This window comes from Cupressus sempervirens, chromosome 11, assembly GCF_028749045.1.
Source record: "Cupressus sempervirens isolate cs-2001-9-10 chromosome 11, ASM2874904v1, whole genome shotgun sequence".
NCBI classification, from domain to species: domain Eukaryota; kingdom Viridiplantae; phylum Streptophyta; class Pinopsida; order Cupressales; family Cupressaceae; genus Cupressus; species Cupressus sempervirens.
In genome coordinates this window covers 775191786-775208137 of record NC_143128.1, presented here as the reverse complement: position 1 = coordinate 775208137, position 16352 = coordinate 775191786, and the positions used below count along the sequence as shown (strand labels likewise).

Here is a 16352-nt window from a genome sequence, read left to right as displayed (position 1 = left end):
GATAAATAATGGCTACTAGAGTGAGACTTGCTTCTTTTACATTTGATCACAATTCAAAGGTTGTGATATTGCAATTGAACCATATTTGTTGGTTCACAAGAACCAGTCTCTCATGAGAATGAAAACACTTAATGTGTTGCATTTAGGTGATTCTGCTAGTGAAGCATTAAGATTTCCGAAGTTGTCACCCATGTCACCCATCCCAAAAACTTCTCTAATTAGAGTGGACTTTACTATTAACATTAAACGTAATTTATATTTTATGAGCTTTATTTATTTATTCATTCAAAAATTCTATTATTTAGTAATTAAGTTAAATTTTTTAAATATCTAATTAATTATTTTTTAACTTTATTTTTAGATATAATTTATAATTAATTAATTTTAGATGTTTATTTATTTTATTTTATATATTTAATTTATTATATTTTAATTTAAAATTGAAATTTGATTTATTTTTTCAAAATATTTACATGTTTTAACATGAATTTTATTTGTAATAAAAAAATATTGAAAAGATAATGATGTTTTCTACACATTAATAAGACCCCTAACTTTTAGTAGATGTCCTTATTATTATTATTAAGACATCATGTTTTCTATGATATTTTAACATTACACTACCAATTATAAATCTATGTGAATTATTATGCAAGAACATTTGTATTTCCAAATATAAAACTTAATTCGAAGTCACTAGTCATATGGAGAGAAGAGGGTGTTCAATTGGGTAGGGTCTTTTGAAATCCAAGCGAAGCTAGGGTTTTACCCTTTCGCTCTAATGTAATAGACTCCCTAGCCTCAAATGCAATGATCAGCATCTGCCCATTGCATTATCCCTTCACTTGTGATCCACACCTTTCACCTTTCCCCCAAATACCCAAAAAAAATGGAGGCAGAGATTCTTTTCTCTTTCTAGATTCTCATCTACTACTTCACCATTACCCTATAATTATTTTGATTTCATTTTAGTATATCAATAACCATTAAACCTGTATTGAAATCACACAACCTCCTCCACACAAATTTTTTCACCAAATAGCCATTCGATTAGAAGGCCTCTATCAAATAGCTCGTCAGATTCGCATGGCGATACTTAAGGGCTCTGATTGGATTCTCCCCGAGCTCGATTTGCCATAGCTTTTCAATATCATCAATTGCAATAAGATAAGAACACAGATTAATTACCATCTCGATGCAAGATGGCAGATCATCTTCCAGATAAATTCAAGCATAATTCAAAAGCTTCTCTAAAGCTTCCTTGGTAGAACTCGAAATGGGGCCATTAATAGGGGTTTCATCAAAAAATTAAACCTTAAAGTTTAGGAAAGGAAATTCCGATTGTAGAACCCTATGCAATAGTAGGTCCTGGTAAGATAGCAAAAAATGGAAAAATAATTTTTATGGAAGAGGCATGTTTTAGAATAGACAAAATGATGGTTGTGTATACTCACAAATACTCCTCATCTAAAGTCATGGCTATGTACACATACCCTGCTACATAGGAGGATTCATTCCAAATAGGACATCCATTCTAAATTTGGTTCTTTTTATGAGGTATGGATATTCTATGAAGAACACAGACACTACTATAGTATAATGTATATCACAGGAAGATTAGCTACTTCGGTCATTGCATAAAAAACCATTGAATTTTTTGAGGAAATAATCACATACTTATTGAACCAATTTAATTGATTATTGCATCACTGTATATGAGCTATTTTCATTGTTAAATTTATTCCTATCCATTTATGTATGCAGACGGTAATGGCTTTAAAACAAGCACAATGAGATTGGGAGTAGATGTAATTGTTTTTACTCAGACAACTCATGGCAGGTGATTTTTATTCTCTTTTGAAGAAAAGAACAATCCAAGTCACATCACAAGTTTTCTTCAGATTTTTCTTAATAATATTACACTTTCTTTTTATTTTTCTTCTCTCCAATCATGAATGTTCTTTGAAATTATATATCATGACAATATCATTCTTGTTAAGGTTGTGTACAACACCAGTCCTTGCCTTTGGTAGTCTCCTATTGAGGACATAGCTAGGTGATGTTAGCATATTCGTTATACTCAAGCTAACAACAAATCTTGTCAGTGCTAGAACAACTTGTAAACATAATGTGTATTATTTTTGCCACATTGAGTATAGTATGAGTACATAAACATAGCACCAAAAAAGTTAAACATTGTGATCAAACTAAAGCACTTACATTATAGAATGAGTGCATAAGATAGCAATAGCATGATTATCTAAACATAGCAGCAACATGAGCAACATGAGTACATAAACATAGAAACATTGATGCAGGAGCATCCAGAGGTATAAGGGCAATCCTGTGTCATCCTAAAAAATGTACTTAGACTTAGTTTCTATTTCATGTCTTTTCATTTCTAGACACCCATTTGGGTAAAATAAAGGTTCCAACTCTCACAGTTCCATTATTAGTGTTCTAGGTTAGAGTTTTTAATCACCTTGGGATACGTGTAAATGTCAAAAAAATAGGAGTATGTAATTGAGCCATCATTTTGGTGAACTAGATGGTGTAAATTGGCCAAATGAATGTAATTGTAATTTAGAGCATTCCAGAAAAAGAATTAGGTCAAAAGGCCCCATGGTTTGAAAGTTATTGCAATTTTTTAGTTTCTAGAGACCTCCTAAGAATGCTTCAAAGTTAGGTTAGTGGCATTAAATGACCTCAAAAAGGGCCAAAAAATGGGGGATGATAAAATCTCATCCATAAGGCTATAGAGTGCTTTGAGAGCTTTCCAAAAATGTAAACGATTCGTCAATCGGAGCTACGGTTCAAAAGTTATGCCTCTTGAAAGTTCGATTACCATTTCTGGATTCTTCTAATTTTTTGCCAACTTCTAATGCAACTATCAGAGCCTTCTATTTGGTTGGTGGATGCCAACTAGCACTTTCTAGAATGTATTTCTAATCCTTAACCCTCCGAGGTCTATTTAAGAACATTTTTGGTATTGTAAAAGGTAGTTCGGAGTGGAGTTTGAGAGAAGGTACTGGGAGAAGAAATTATCTCCAATTTTATGCTATTGTAAGCCCATAGGGCCTATTTTGAAGTCTATTTCCTCTGTACTGAATGTATTAGCTTATTTACAAAGTTAATAAAATTTTCCCTTTCCTGTTGTGTCCATTCTATGCTTGGGTTGTGTCCCCATCAAACATGAAAGTTAAACATTATGATCAAACTAAAGTAGTTAGATTATAACATGAGGACTTAATATAGCAATAAAAAAATTGAACATCCATAGAACTTGACTTTGAAATATTCCTAACATCATGGTCAAACTAAAGAATTTATATTATAGCATGAGGACTTAATATAGCAACAGCAAAATTTAACATCCATAGACATAGACTTCAAAATATGTGCAGACATGGACTTCGAAATATGTGCAATATTGTTGGAAATGTTGTCCATGACTGTTGATCTTCATTGTGTATGTACGAGAAAAATTAGTTAGATATATACAGTAACTTGTTTTCAACATCTTTAATATAGCAACATATGAAGCTACGACCATTGAAGAGTATATGCTGATCTTGGCATTTGTTAGTTTGAAGTCAGCTATAGATCTCCTCAAAATTGTTTCTCTTTTCATAGTCTCTACAATTATAGATGAAATGTAGAACAAATGAGTATATTAGAGAGTGAAGATTGAAGTGTACAGTGGATAGATTGTTTGGTATAAAAAAGAAAAGGCTCTTGAGCTTACACTTTCTGGAGCCTTTTCAACTAAAATTATATTGCCATCTAATGCAAGTGAAAATGTATGATGTATCTTGAAATGTTGCATGAGGTAGATGATAATTGACATGTTCAATTTGTAATCTCAAATGGCATCCTTTCTAATTCTGGTATATGTTATTCTAGTAGCTTGCCATGAATAGTACAATTGACGGTTTCATCTACACTATCTATTACACATTGCAAGAAAGGTTCATGTGCAAATGTGGTTACTGTTGTACATTGAAAGCATTGGAAAGAGTTGGTAGAAAATGGTTGAGAGGCTATTGTTGGTTTGTGGTTGATAGTGCAATGCAATGTGGTTTATAGTATAGGCCATAAGTGAACAAATGACAAAATTATAAAAGTGATAGGTCACTTATACCCAAGTACTGAATAAAAATTTGAATGAATTTTAGAATCTTTTCTTCTAATCATTCTTTGATGAAGCATCAAAGTTGTAGATCAGTTACAAACATTTAGACAAAAAAGTGTAAGAGAATAAAATTTTGAATGAGTTTTAGAATATGAAAAGTTACAATTAAACGAAAATGACAAAAAAATGAAAGCTATAGATCACTTGTAGAAGGTAACACAAAAAAGTGCAAGAGAATAAAATTTTGACTGAGTTTTTGAAAATGAAAGCTAAAATGAAGGAAATATTTAAGTTTAATATCTATCTCAAGCTGTTGAAGATGTCTCTGTAAAAGCAAAGATTCCCAAATGGGGAAATTCAAGAACTAGAGGGACATTCTCATTTTTGGTCAAATCAAAGATGAAATGTAGTAGGGAATAGTTAGGGGAAAAGGTTTTGAAATGGATTTTTATACACATTCCTTGCAGTGAACAATGAGTTGCTATACTTTTTGCAAATGGAAAGGTTCTTCCATGCATAGAAAAGTGCTTAGAAGAGTAGAAGTTTGAATGTACTATGGAGAATTACGCTTAAATTGGAGTAGGTGAAAAAATACATGCTAAATGAAGCTCATAATGGACAAGCGTGTCATTGTGATGGAATGGATTCTAATGGTTTTGAAATTCTAGATCACAATGACATTGAAAGCCATGCTGATATGAAATCCCCATTTCCTTGTAAAGCACTAGGTTTCAGACAGCATGGTAATCAATCGATATCAACTCTCTACAATCTGACATGGATGGTAGTGAAGCCCACAATGAACATTTGCCTAGTGACATCATCTAAATTGAGGAGTACTCCATAAAAGCTGATACTAGTTAACAATATACAATGGGAAAGAAATATAACATTCAAGTACCAATTAATTTATGCAATCCTCCCTAGGAGATAGTAAATGTGCCTTATTTATTTAGACTTAGAACTAGTTAAGAAGGGTAGGAAACAATATTGTATCTTATACCATTATTTATAGTTGATTGTATGTTGAATTTTACTTGGATGTTATTTGGAAGGATCTAATGATTTAGAAATTAGGATCTTCTTTGTTTCTGGTACTAGTTATAGTTTTTAAAGCACTTACTCTTCACTTTAGGGAAATGCTCAAGATTTTCTTTTAGAGTTCAAGAAACCAAGTGGGTTCCACTTCTGAATTTGATCATCCAAGGACATCTAACATGTAATTTTAGAGTTCACAAATCCAAGGGCTTTGACTCTTTCCCTTTGGACTAAGAGCATCAAAAGGCCTTCACTTTGGGTGCATGTGTCTTTAGTACCTTTACTTTTTACAATCAAGCACCCAAATTTGGGCATTCACTCTCTTTAGTCTCAATTTTTTGAGCAACCAATATTTTCATCTTAAAAGTAACCAATTTTTTGTGCAACTAGTTGAACAATATTGGTAACTAGAAGTCTTAAAACAAAGCTTTTCTGAATATACAAACGCACAAGCCAACAAAAGATGAGAAATACTTATTAGTTAAATTGCTTAATGTATACTATCTAACACATCTAGTACACTCTTTTTGTTATTGAATGTGTTTTAGAATTTCTAGAAAAGTTTATCATGATAGTAAAAATTCTACTCTCATTGAAAAAGATTGAAACAATGATGGACTCTTAAGGGATTCTTTAAAACTTTCCTACTATTGGACAAGTTGTGTTCATCAAGTGTTTACATCTAAAAAGTATGGTGACCACAATCCATGGAAAATGCCTCATGCATATGGAATTAATCTATTATAGAGTATTCTTGTTGGAAGACATTTTTCATATTAAAATTTTGAAAATTTGTAAAGGATGTATAGTAGTGTGAATTGGGTATAAGGTTGAAATCCAATTTTTTTTTTAATTGGCTTATATATTTACCAGGACATGGGTTAAGATGTGCATCTAAATGAACCTCTTATTTCCTAACCCCTAACCTCATAGCCGATTAATCATAGGGTATCTTGGAAAAAGGCAAAAAGAATCAAAGTGTTTTGGGAAGAGAAATTGACATGGATGTGGTAATATGGTTTTATGGATTCCCCTTCCCTGCTTTTCATTTTTCTACTGTAGCTGAAGTCTGCACACTTGTTATTTGTATCAGAAAATCCAAGTGAGATAACATGCACACAATGATAGAAAACCTCAAATATTAGATTAGCTTGCACATATATCTAATTGTATTGTATGATATTACTATACATACTGGAGACATTAGAATTAGATACCAGAGTAATCATAACATGAAAAAGGTAGCATCACCCCATATTTTTTACTAGCCATTATCTACAGTAGGTTAATAATGTTGAGTAAAATAGGTTAATAATGATGAGTAAAATGAGAATATTAAAGATTTAAACAGCACCAAACATCAATTAGAAAAATTTAAAAAATCAAGAAAATATGCACAATACAATGAACTACATGGTTCATCTTTAATGGAAAAACCATTAAAGCTTCATTATGTGGTTTAATGGATATACTGACTGTGACTAGACACTAACTAATTTGATCAATATGCTGATTTTTTATTTTGTGGATTTTTCTTTTATCGTGCCTTACGATACATTTGTTAGGATATTTTGGACTTAATGCTTTACTAGACATGAGTAATGGAAAAACAAATCCAATAGCATAATGTCTGGTCTTTATCCCTACTTCAGTAGGCATTGGTGGATATTCTATACATGCATATTTGGATTTGTGGGTATGACATACAAATATTTTCTCTAAAGTTGTCAAATATATACTGCACTCTAGAAAATTACTACATCACAAGTGATTAGCACTGCAATATATTATAAAATTGACTTTAGGTGGGTGAGAATTCATTTCATAATGATGATTTGTTATTCTATATTGCATCCTACATTACTAATTCAGAAAATGTTGTATTTGTACAGTTGTAAAAGCCTTGGTAGAAGATAGTAATGGAAAATCATTTGACCTTGTTGTCTACTTTAGGGAAATGTTGAATGATTTTGTCCCAACCATTTCTGGGGTGTTGTTAGCAGAAGCACCTACATTCAAAAAGGCTGCTGGAGGAGCTCCTGCCAATGTTATAGTTGGCATATCAAGACTTGGGGGCTCATCCACATTTGTTGGAAAGGTAGAAGATGATGATAGTCTGAGCTATAACAAGCCAATTCACAATGGGATGTTTGGCCAATTGAATCCCTGACTGAAATGTACTCTGCACTTATCATTTTGTCTCATGTAAAGTTTTACATTTCAAATTTTAATGTATTGAGACAAAAGAGTGTAACATATTTATAATAGTTAATTTAAATTAATGTGTCATTGGTCAACCTTTTAGCTGGTTAACTTAAAAGCATTTCTTTTTTTCATCAATAATCTCTGTCCAGGTGGGTGGAGATGAATTTGGATATATGATTGCTGATATTATGAAAGAAAATAAGGTGGACCACTAATGGGGACATGATCCAAGCTCAAAATGGACACAATAGGAAAGGGATAATTTTATTAACTATAAAAATATGCTAGTACACTTAGTGCAGAGAAATAGACTCCAAAACATGCCCTATGGGCTTACAATAGCATAAATCTAGAGATAAATTCTTCTCCTAGTACCTTCTCTCAAACTCCACTCGTAACTGCCTTTTACAATGCCAAAAATGTTCTTAAATAGACCCCAGAGGGTTAAGGATTCGGAATACATTCTAGAAAGTGCTATTTGGCAACAACCGACCAAATAGAAGGCTCTAGAAGTCGCATTAGAAGTTGGCACAAAATTAGAAAAATCCAAAAATGGTAACCGAACTTCTGGGAGGCATAACTTTTGAACCGTAGCTCCGATTGACAAACCGTTTATATTTTTGAAAAGCTCTTGAAGCGCTCTATAGCCCTATGGATGAGCTTTTCTCATCCCCCATTTTTTGGCCCTTTTCAAGGTTATTTAATTCCCCTAACCTAACTTTGGAGAATTCTTAGGAGCTCTCCAGAAATCGATAAACTGCAATAACTTTCAAACCGTGGGGCCTTTTGACCTTATTCTTTTTCTAGAATGCTCTAAATTACAATTACATTCATCTGGCCAATTTACACCTAGTTCACCAAAATGATGGCTCAATTACAAACTACTATTTTTTTGGCATTTACACGTACCCCAAGGTGATTAAAAACTTTAACCCAGAACACTAATAGTGGAACTGTGAGAGTTGGAATCTTTATTTGACCCAAATGGGTATCCAAAAATGAAAACACATGAAACAAAAATGAAGTCTAAATACATTTTTTTGGATGACACAGGATTGCCCTTATACCTCTAGATGCTCCTGCATTAGACACCCAAGGTAGATTGAAAAGTGACCCTATCACTTTATGAATGGTAGAGGAAATCCCAAATGGGAAACCTCAGCTGCTAATATCCAAGTTGAGTCCTTGATCGACCATCATTTCCACTTGACCAAATACTCTTCATACTGCCTATGTCTGGTACTCCTACCCACATGACTATCCATAATCTCCTCTATCTCCTCCTTCTTAGAAGTAGGAATTGGACATGGCTCTAACATCAGCTCCTCATCTACACCATCATCATGATACTTTGTTAAGTCTGAAATGTTGAAAATAGGATAAATTTGAATACCATCCAGCAACTCCACCTCATATGCATTTCCTAAGTCATGTTTCTTCAGAATTTTGCAGGGGCAAAATTTCTTCATTTTTAGCTTGTTGTAAGTATTGGCTGGAAATCTTTCTTTTCTTAAGTGTACCATGACTAGATCCCCTACTTGAAATTCCTTATGTCTTCTCCTTTGATCAGCCCTAGCTTTATACTCTTGATTCATCTTGCTAATGTGTGCCTAAACCTCCTCATGTAGATGCTTGATATGTTCAGCAAATTCTCTAGCTTCAGCACTTGTCCTCTCCCCTTACTCTATCTTCCTCAATTCTAGTGCAGTCCTTGGGCTACTTCCATATACAATTTGGAATGGTGATCTACCAATACTCCTATTTATAGTGTTATTGTAAGCAAACTCTACTTGTGGTAGAATCAAATTCCACCCCTTGGGCTTATCCCTAATGAAACATCTTAGCAAATTGCCCAAACTTTTGTTTACCAATTATGTTTGGCCATCCGTTTGCGGGTGATGTGTGGAACTGAATTTCAAGTCTATTCTCAAATTCTTCCACAATGTTCTCCAGAAATACCCCACAAATTTAGTATCTCTGTCAGAAACTATACTGCTTGGGAGACCATGTAATCTTACCACCTCTCTAAAAAACAAGTTTTCAATATGGACAACATCATGAGTTTTGTGCCACGGAATGAAATGTGCCATTTTGGAGAACCTATCAACCACCACAAATACTGAGTCATTACCCCTTTGTGTCCTCAAAAATCCAAGAACAAAATCCATACTTATGTCCTCCCATGGCTTTGATGGAACAAGCAATGGCTAGTATAGTCCAGTATTGTGACTAAATCCCTTGGCCACTTGACAAATCTGACAACTCTGTACAAACTTCTTCACATCCTATGAAATTTGAGGCTAAAAATAATGTTCTCCAAGAATGGAAATGGTCTTATCTTGACCAAAATATCCTACCATCCCTCCACTTTGTTTCACCTTAATCAGATTTTCCCTCATGGAACTCCTTGGAATGCATAATTGACTGCCCTTGAATAACGTACCATCCTGAATCAGATAGTCTAACCACTTAGTTCTGTCTATAGCAACAGGCTCTTTACAAGCTTTCCACACTTTAGCAAAATCAGGATCCTTAGAGTACAGATTCTTGAGTTCATCAAACCCAACTACTTCAACCTGCATTACTCTAAGCAACAACTATCTCCTACTTAGTGCATCTACAACCTTGTTATATTTTCCACTTCTATGCTTCAACACAAATGTATAGCTCTACAAGAACTCTACCCACTTCATATGCCTATGATTCAATTTACCTTAGCTATTTAGGTACTGTAATTCCTAGTGATCAGTATATAAAACAAATTCCTCTGGCAACAAATAATGCATCCATTTCTTTAAGGCTTGAACTATTGCATAGAACTCTTGATCATAAATAGAATACTTCATTTTCACATCATTCAATTTTTCACTAAAATATGCAATAGGCTTACCTTATTGGATTAATACAGCCCCAATAGCACTGCCACTAGCATCACAATCCACCTAGAACACCTTTCTAAAATCTAGAAATGCCAACACAGGTTGTTTTGTCACCTTCTTCTTCAGCAATTCAAAACTTCTTGCAGCTACCATAGTCCATTTGAACTCTTTTCTATCCCCTCTTATTGTGTTAGTCAGAGGTGCAAATATGCCACTAAAATTGTTGATGAACTTCCTGTAAAAATTAACCAGACCATGGAATGATCTTACCTCAGTAGCAGACCTTGGAGCAGGCCATTCCAAGATGGCTTTTACCTTCTCTGGATCCATTCCGAGACCTTTAGGTGATATAACAAACCCTAAGTAGACTAGCTCCCTTTTTGCAAAGATACACTTCTTGAGATTAATTAACAATTTCTCTTACCTTAACCTTTCAAGGACACTACGAATATGCAATAAATGTTCTTCCAAAGTCTTGCTGAAAATTAAAATATCATCCAAATAGACAATAACAAATTTTCTCAAGAACTTCTTAATTACCTCATTCATAAGCCGCATGAAGGTGCTTGGGGCATTCGTCAATCCAAAGGGCATGACTAACAACTCATAAAGACCCTCCTTGGTCTTGAAGGTTGTTTTCCACTCATCTCCTTCTCGAATCCATATCTAGTTATAACCACTCTTGAGATCTATCTTTGTGAAGTACCGAGCTCCACTCAAGCAGTCCATAAGATCATCCATTCTTGGCAAAGGAAACTGATACTTGATGGTTATCCTATTTATAGCTCAAGAGTCTGTACACATCCTCCACTCTCCACCCTTCTTTGGTGCTAGTATTGTAGGTACTACACATGGACTTAGGCTCTCTCGAATCAAGCCCTTCCTCAATAGCTCCTACACCTATCTGTTTAGCTCCTCAGTTTCAGTAGGAGTCATCCTGTGAGCAGCCTTGTTAGGAAAACTAGCTACTGGGATTAAATGTATCTGTTGACTAATTTTCCTTACTGGTGGCAATCCTTCTGGAACATTATCAGAGATGATATCTCCAAACTCACCTAGTAAATTTGAAACTTGAAGTGGTATTTCACTAGTACCTTCTTTATCTTTCCTAAGAATCAAAGCATAGCACATACGTTGATGTTTCATGCCATCTAAAAAATTTCTTCCATCAACAAGACAAATCCTAGCACTACTACATACCTTTTTGCCTTCCTTTTTCATGGGCTTCAGTTTGTGGCAAACTCCATCCTTTGTTAGAGAGTATGTGTTTGCATGACCATCATGTACTGCATGCCTATCAAACTGCCATGATCTACCCATCAATAGATGGAAAACATGCATTGGAATAAAATCACAGAGAACTTCATCATGGTAACTCCCAATTTTGAATTTCACTAAACATTGTTCACTTACCAAGACCTTATGATCATCTTTCACCCAAGTAATCTGATAGGGTTGGGGGTGTTTCTCCCTCTTGAGCTTTAGCTTAGAGACTATCTCCTCTGATACCAAGTTATTAGTGCTACCACCATCAATAATCACATCACAACATTTATCCTCACACTTGCACTTGGTACGGAATAAACTCCACCTTTGTCCTAGTTCAATCTCACCACTTAGTAGGACCCTTTTATTTACTAAAGTCTCTCATCTTTTTGCATCCTCTGAATGTGATGATTGTGCATCCTCATCCACATGAGCAACCCTAGCTTGACCCTGAACTCTCCTATATGTCCTTCCTTGTCATTGAGGGCATTCAAAGGAATGATCACCTTCTTCATTGCAATGGAAATAGGTACCACAGAAGCCTCCTCTTCCTCGTCGATTTCCTCTACCTCTTCCTCTCTGATTTCCAAAGTCTTGATCATGAGAGTGGTTGAAACCCTCATTCCTTTGGTTCCTACTAGTACCCGCATCTTCATTTTTCTTTTGGATTTCATTTTGGCCTCCAGATGACCTACCACTACCCCTTCCTCCTTGACCACACCCTCTTTGTCTCCCTTCAAACCTCTTATTTAGCTTCTCTTCAACTCGTAGGGAAAACGGGTATGCCTCTTCAACACTGGTCATTCTTACCAGACTTAATTCCTCGTGGATGCTAGGTCACAACCCACTGATATAACGAGCAACCTTCTCGTTATTTGCTTCTACATGCCCTGCTCTAGTCAAAAGTCAATAAAAATCCTCTATATATTCCTAGACTAATTTTCCTGCTTGCTTTAACCCATGCATCTTCTTAAACAAATCAAGCTCATTGTCAATAGGAATGAACTGCTTCTTCAATTTGTCCACCATGCGATCCCACCTTGTGATCTTATCCTTTCCTCTTCTATTTCTTTCTAATTGAACCTCTTCCCACCAAATTTTGGCATGGCCTTTCAGTTTGGCCTTTGCAAACTTAACCCTATCTGGATCCCTGATATCCTCATACTCAAAGTACTCTTCCAGTTCATTGATCCAATCAATCCACTCATCTGGTTTCAAATTTCCTAAAAATACACCCACATCAATCGTAGGTCTTTTTCCAAACTTAGTAATGGCCCTAAAAAGCCTTTCCTCTACCTGATTTAGAACTTCCCCATCAAATTCCCCTTCTGGTCCAATTTATTCTTCTTCATTGTCATCCTCACTTTTGTCACCTATAGTAACATTTGTTCCTCTACGAAGCTCCTCCTGCAATGCTTGTACCTTCCTTTGGAGGGCTCTAACCTCCTTAGAATTAATAGCTCTAGCCCTTCCACCATACTCTCTTCATGAAGGCATCTTCTTAATTCAAACCCACAACCACACAGTCCTGGTGCAAACTACCTCACAATCGGCGGTCTGTCTACACACTCAGGAAAACCAACTCTTATACCACTTGATGGGGACATGACCCAAGCTTAGAATGGACACAATAGGAAAGGAAAAATTTTATTAACTATAAAAATATGCTAGTACACTTAGTGTAGAGAAACAAACTCCAAAACGTGCCCTATGGGCTTACAATAGCATAAATCTAGAAATAAATTCTTCTCCCAGTACCTTCTCTAAAACTCTACTCCTAACTACCTTTTACAATGGCAAAAATGTTCTTAAATAGACCCCAGAGGGTTAAGGATTAGGAATGCATTCTAGAAAGTGCTAGTTGGTATCCACCGACCAAATAGAAGGCTCTAGAAGTCGCATTAGAAGTTGGCACAAAATTAGAAAAATCCAAAAATGGTAACCAAACTTCTGGGAGGCATAACTTTTGAACTGTAGCTCCGATTGAAAAACTGTTTCCATTTTTGAAAAGCTATTGAAGTGCTTTATAGCCCTATGGATGAGCTTTTCTTGTCCCCCATTTTTTGGCCCTTTTCAAGGTCATTTAATGCCCCTAACATAACTTTGAAGCATTCTTAGGAGGTCTCTAGAAACTAAAAAATTGCAATAACTTTCAAACCGTGGGGCCTTTTGACTTGATTCTTTTTCTAGAATGGTCTAAATTAAAATTACATTAATCTAGCCAATTTAAACCTTCTAGTTCACCAAAATGATGGCTCAATTACATACTCCTATTTTTTTGGCATTTACATGTACCCCAAGGTGATTAAAAACTCTAACCTAGAACACTAATAGTGGAACTATGATAGTTGGAACCTTTATTTGACCCAAATGGGTATCTAGAAATGAAAATACATGAAATAAAAACTAAGTCTAAATACATTTTTTTGGATGACATAGGATTGCCCTTATACCTCTATATGCTCCTGCATCAACCACAGAGGCATTCGTTTTGATTTTGACGCTCAAACTGCTTTGGCATTTGCAACATTAAGAGCTGACAGTGAATGAGAATTCATCTTTTTCATAAATCCCAGTGTAAATATGCTATTGGATGCATCAGAACTTGATGTGGACCTTATCAAATAGGAAATGTTAAGAAACATTGATTGGAATTAGAAATTTTTATTAAATATTTTTTAACATGCCTTAAATTTTCATCAAGTTATTGATGAATCATTGATGATCTGTATCTGCCTTTTCTCTATCATCCAATTCTGTCTAGTTCTTGATGTTGTTAATTAATGATAATAGATTAATTTTTGATTACATGCAAAGATTTTCCATTACGGATCAATCAATTTGAGTGCAGAACCCTATAGGTTTGCAAATTTGGTAGCAATCAAAATGGCTAGAGATTCTGGTAGTTTATTGTCCTATGATCCTAATCTAAGGCTGCCATTATGGTCTTCACTAGAGGTGGCTAGGGAAGGTATTATTAGTATATGGGATGAACTAGATATAATAAAGGTATATCACTAGGATTTTTTCTTGATATTTTACCATGTAAATTGAGGACAAACCAAATCCACATCATTTCCTCCAAAAACTAATGCAATTGTTCAAACTAATAAAGAGATTAGCTAGAACATACCAAAGAAATCAACAAACACACCTCTTGATATTACAATCTAGATGTCAGTCAGGGGTAATTTGATTTTCAATTTGAATATTTTGAATGTCATTTTTTTCTTTTTGTTTATGCAGTTGATCATTTTATGTTAAGTGGGTTATCTTGAATGGGATATATATATGGAAATATAGTCGGGCATTCTTTGAAAATACTGATTTTTTTCCAAAATAGTAAGATTTTGGATCTAATAGATATGTTTATTTCTTGTGGATGCAGATGACTATTGGGAAGTGCCCAATTGTGATAGCAATGTAAGCTACTTATCACATTTCTATATATATCCCTTTGAAGTGATGTGACTAAGTGCATGTAGCTTTATCTTATTTGATGTTTGTTATTATTTTATTTATAATTATATGTTATTTTTTATATATTTTTATATTAATTAGATTTATTATTATATTTGTAATATTAAAATATTGACTTGGGATAAGGTTATAATCATAATTTAATATTCTATTTTAATTCCATTCATCATCTTAAAATAGATGATTCATGATATTATGTTATATGTTACTTCTTAATCATATTTTTATAATAAATTATATTATGTAATATTATTAAAAATACTTTATTTGTTTATTATAACAATTTGAATAATAATATTTCATAGTGTATTATTATTTATTTGAATAACATTATTGTTATGATTATTATTATATTTAATTTAATTTTTTTGTTTAACTTTGTATTTAGGCTCTATTATCATTCAAATCTAGCTATGAAAAGGGGACATTATATTATGGTCAAAGATATGAAGTTTATGGTACTTATGATCAACCATCTCAGGATCCATCAATGTATGGTTCTGGGGCTTATCCTATAATTGGGGTTATCAATAGGTGAAGCATAGTCATTTCTTACCAAACTTACTATTCCATTATTTCCTTTTGTTATAGGTTTTTATAAGAAATTTATCATAAATATATTATTTACTTCTTTGTTTAATTTATGAATTGGCACCACTTTTCGTATTACTAGGAATAACTTAATTATAGATCATTTATAAAAAAACTTTCTTTTCATGTGCCTTGGTTTTATCAAATTCCTATTTTTATGTTTTTTGTAGACTAAGCTTCAATAAATGTCAACATAAGGTGTTATGAACACTTGAGCATAAGGAAGAGGAAATATTTGATCCTTTGGCACCTCCATATGTTAAAAAGTGAGGATTTAAATTGATTGTGTTTCATAGTTTTTAATAGATGTGATTTTTTTAATGGGGTTTGATGTTTTTATTTAATACAAAGGTCTATTTTCTTGACATAAATTGCATAATCATTTGTATCTTTTTCTTGAGAAGTTAGCACAAGAAAAAATACTTGTGTGTGGCCAAAGTGATCCAAATTATATTTTATGAGAGTCTATCGCTACAATAATTTGGAGAAGTTTAATTGACATGAAATACAATTTCAAAATGCTTGAACAAAAGAATTTAAAATTGTTGAATTATTATTGATAAAGATTTAGATTATTATTTTTCATAATAACTAAAATCTGTGTTCTTTGAGAAGAGTATATCATGTTATAGTGACCATGATCATGTTAGATCTAATGTTGGGAGGACAGATTTGTCAATTTTTTTGCATTATTCTTTAAATGGTACTAGCTCAATGGAAGAGCACCTGCTTTATAAGTAGGAGGATGGTTGTTCAATTCC

General features: G+C 33.8%; 2 pseudogenes; one reads left to right on the top strand and one right to left on the bottom strand.

Moving 5' to 3' along the window:
- Positions 1-696: 696 nt before the first annotated feature.
- LOC149531897 (putative galacturonosyltransferase-like 4 pseudogene) lies at positions 697-6442 on the bottom strand (annotated as a pseudogene).
- Positions 6443-7067: 625 nt separating this feature from the next.
- On the top strand, positions 7068-16052 carry LOC149531896 (putative fructokinase-7; annotated as a pseudogene).
- Positions 16053-16352: the final 300 nt, after the last annotated feature.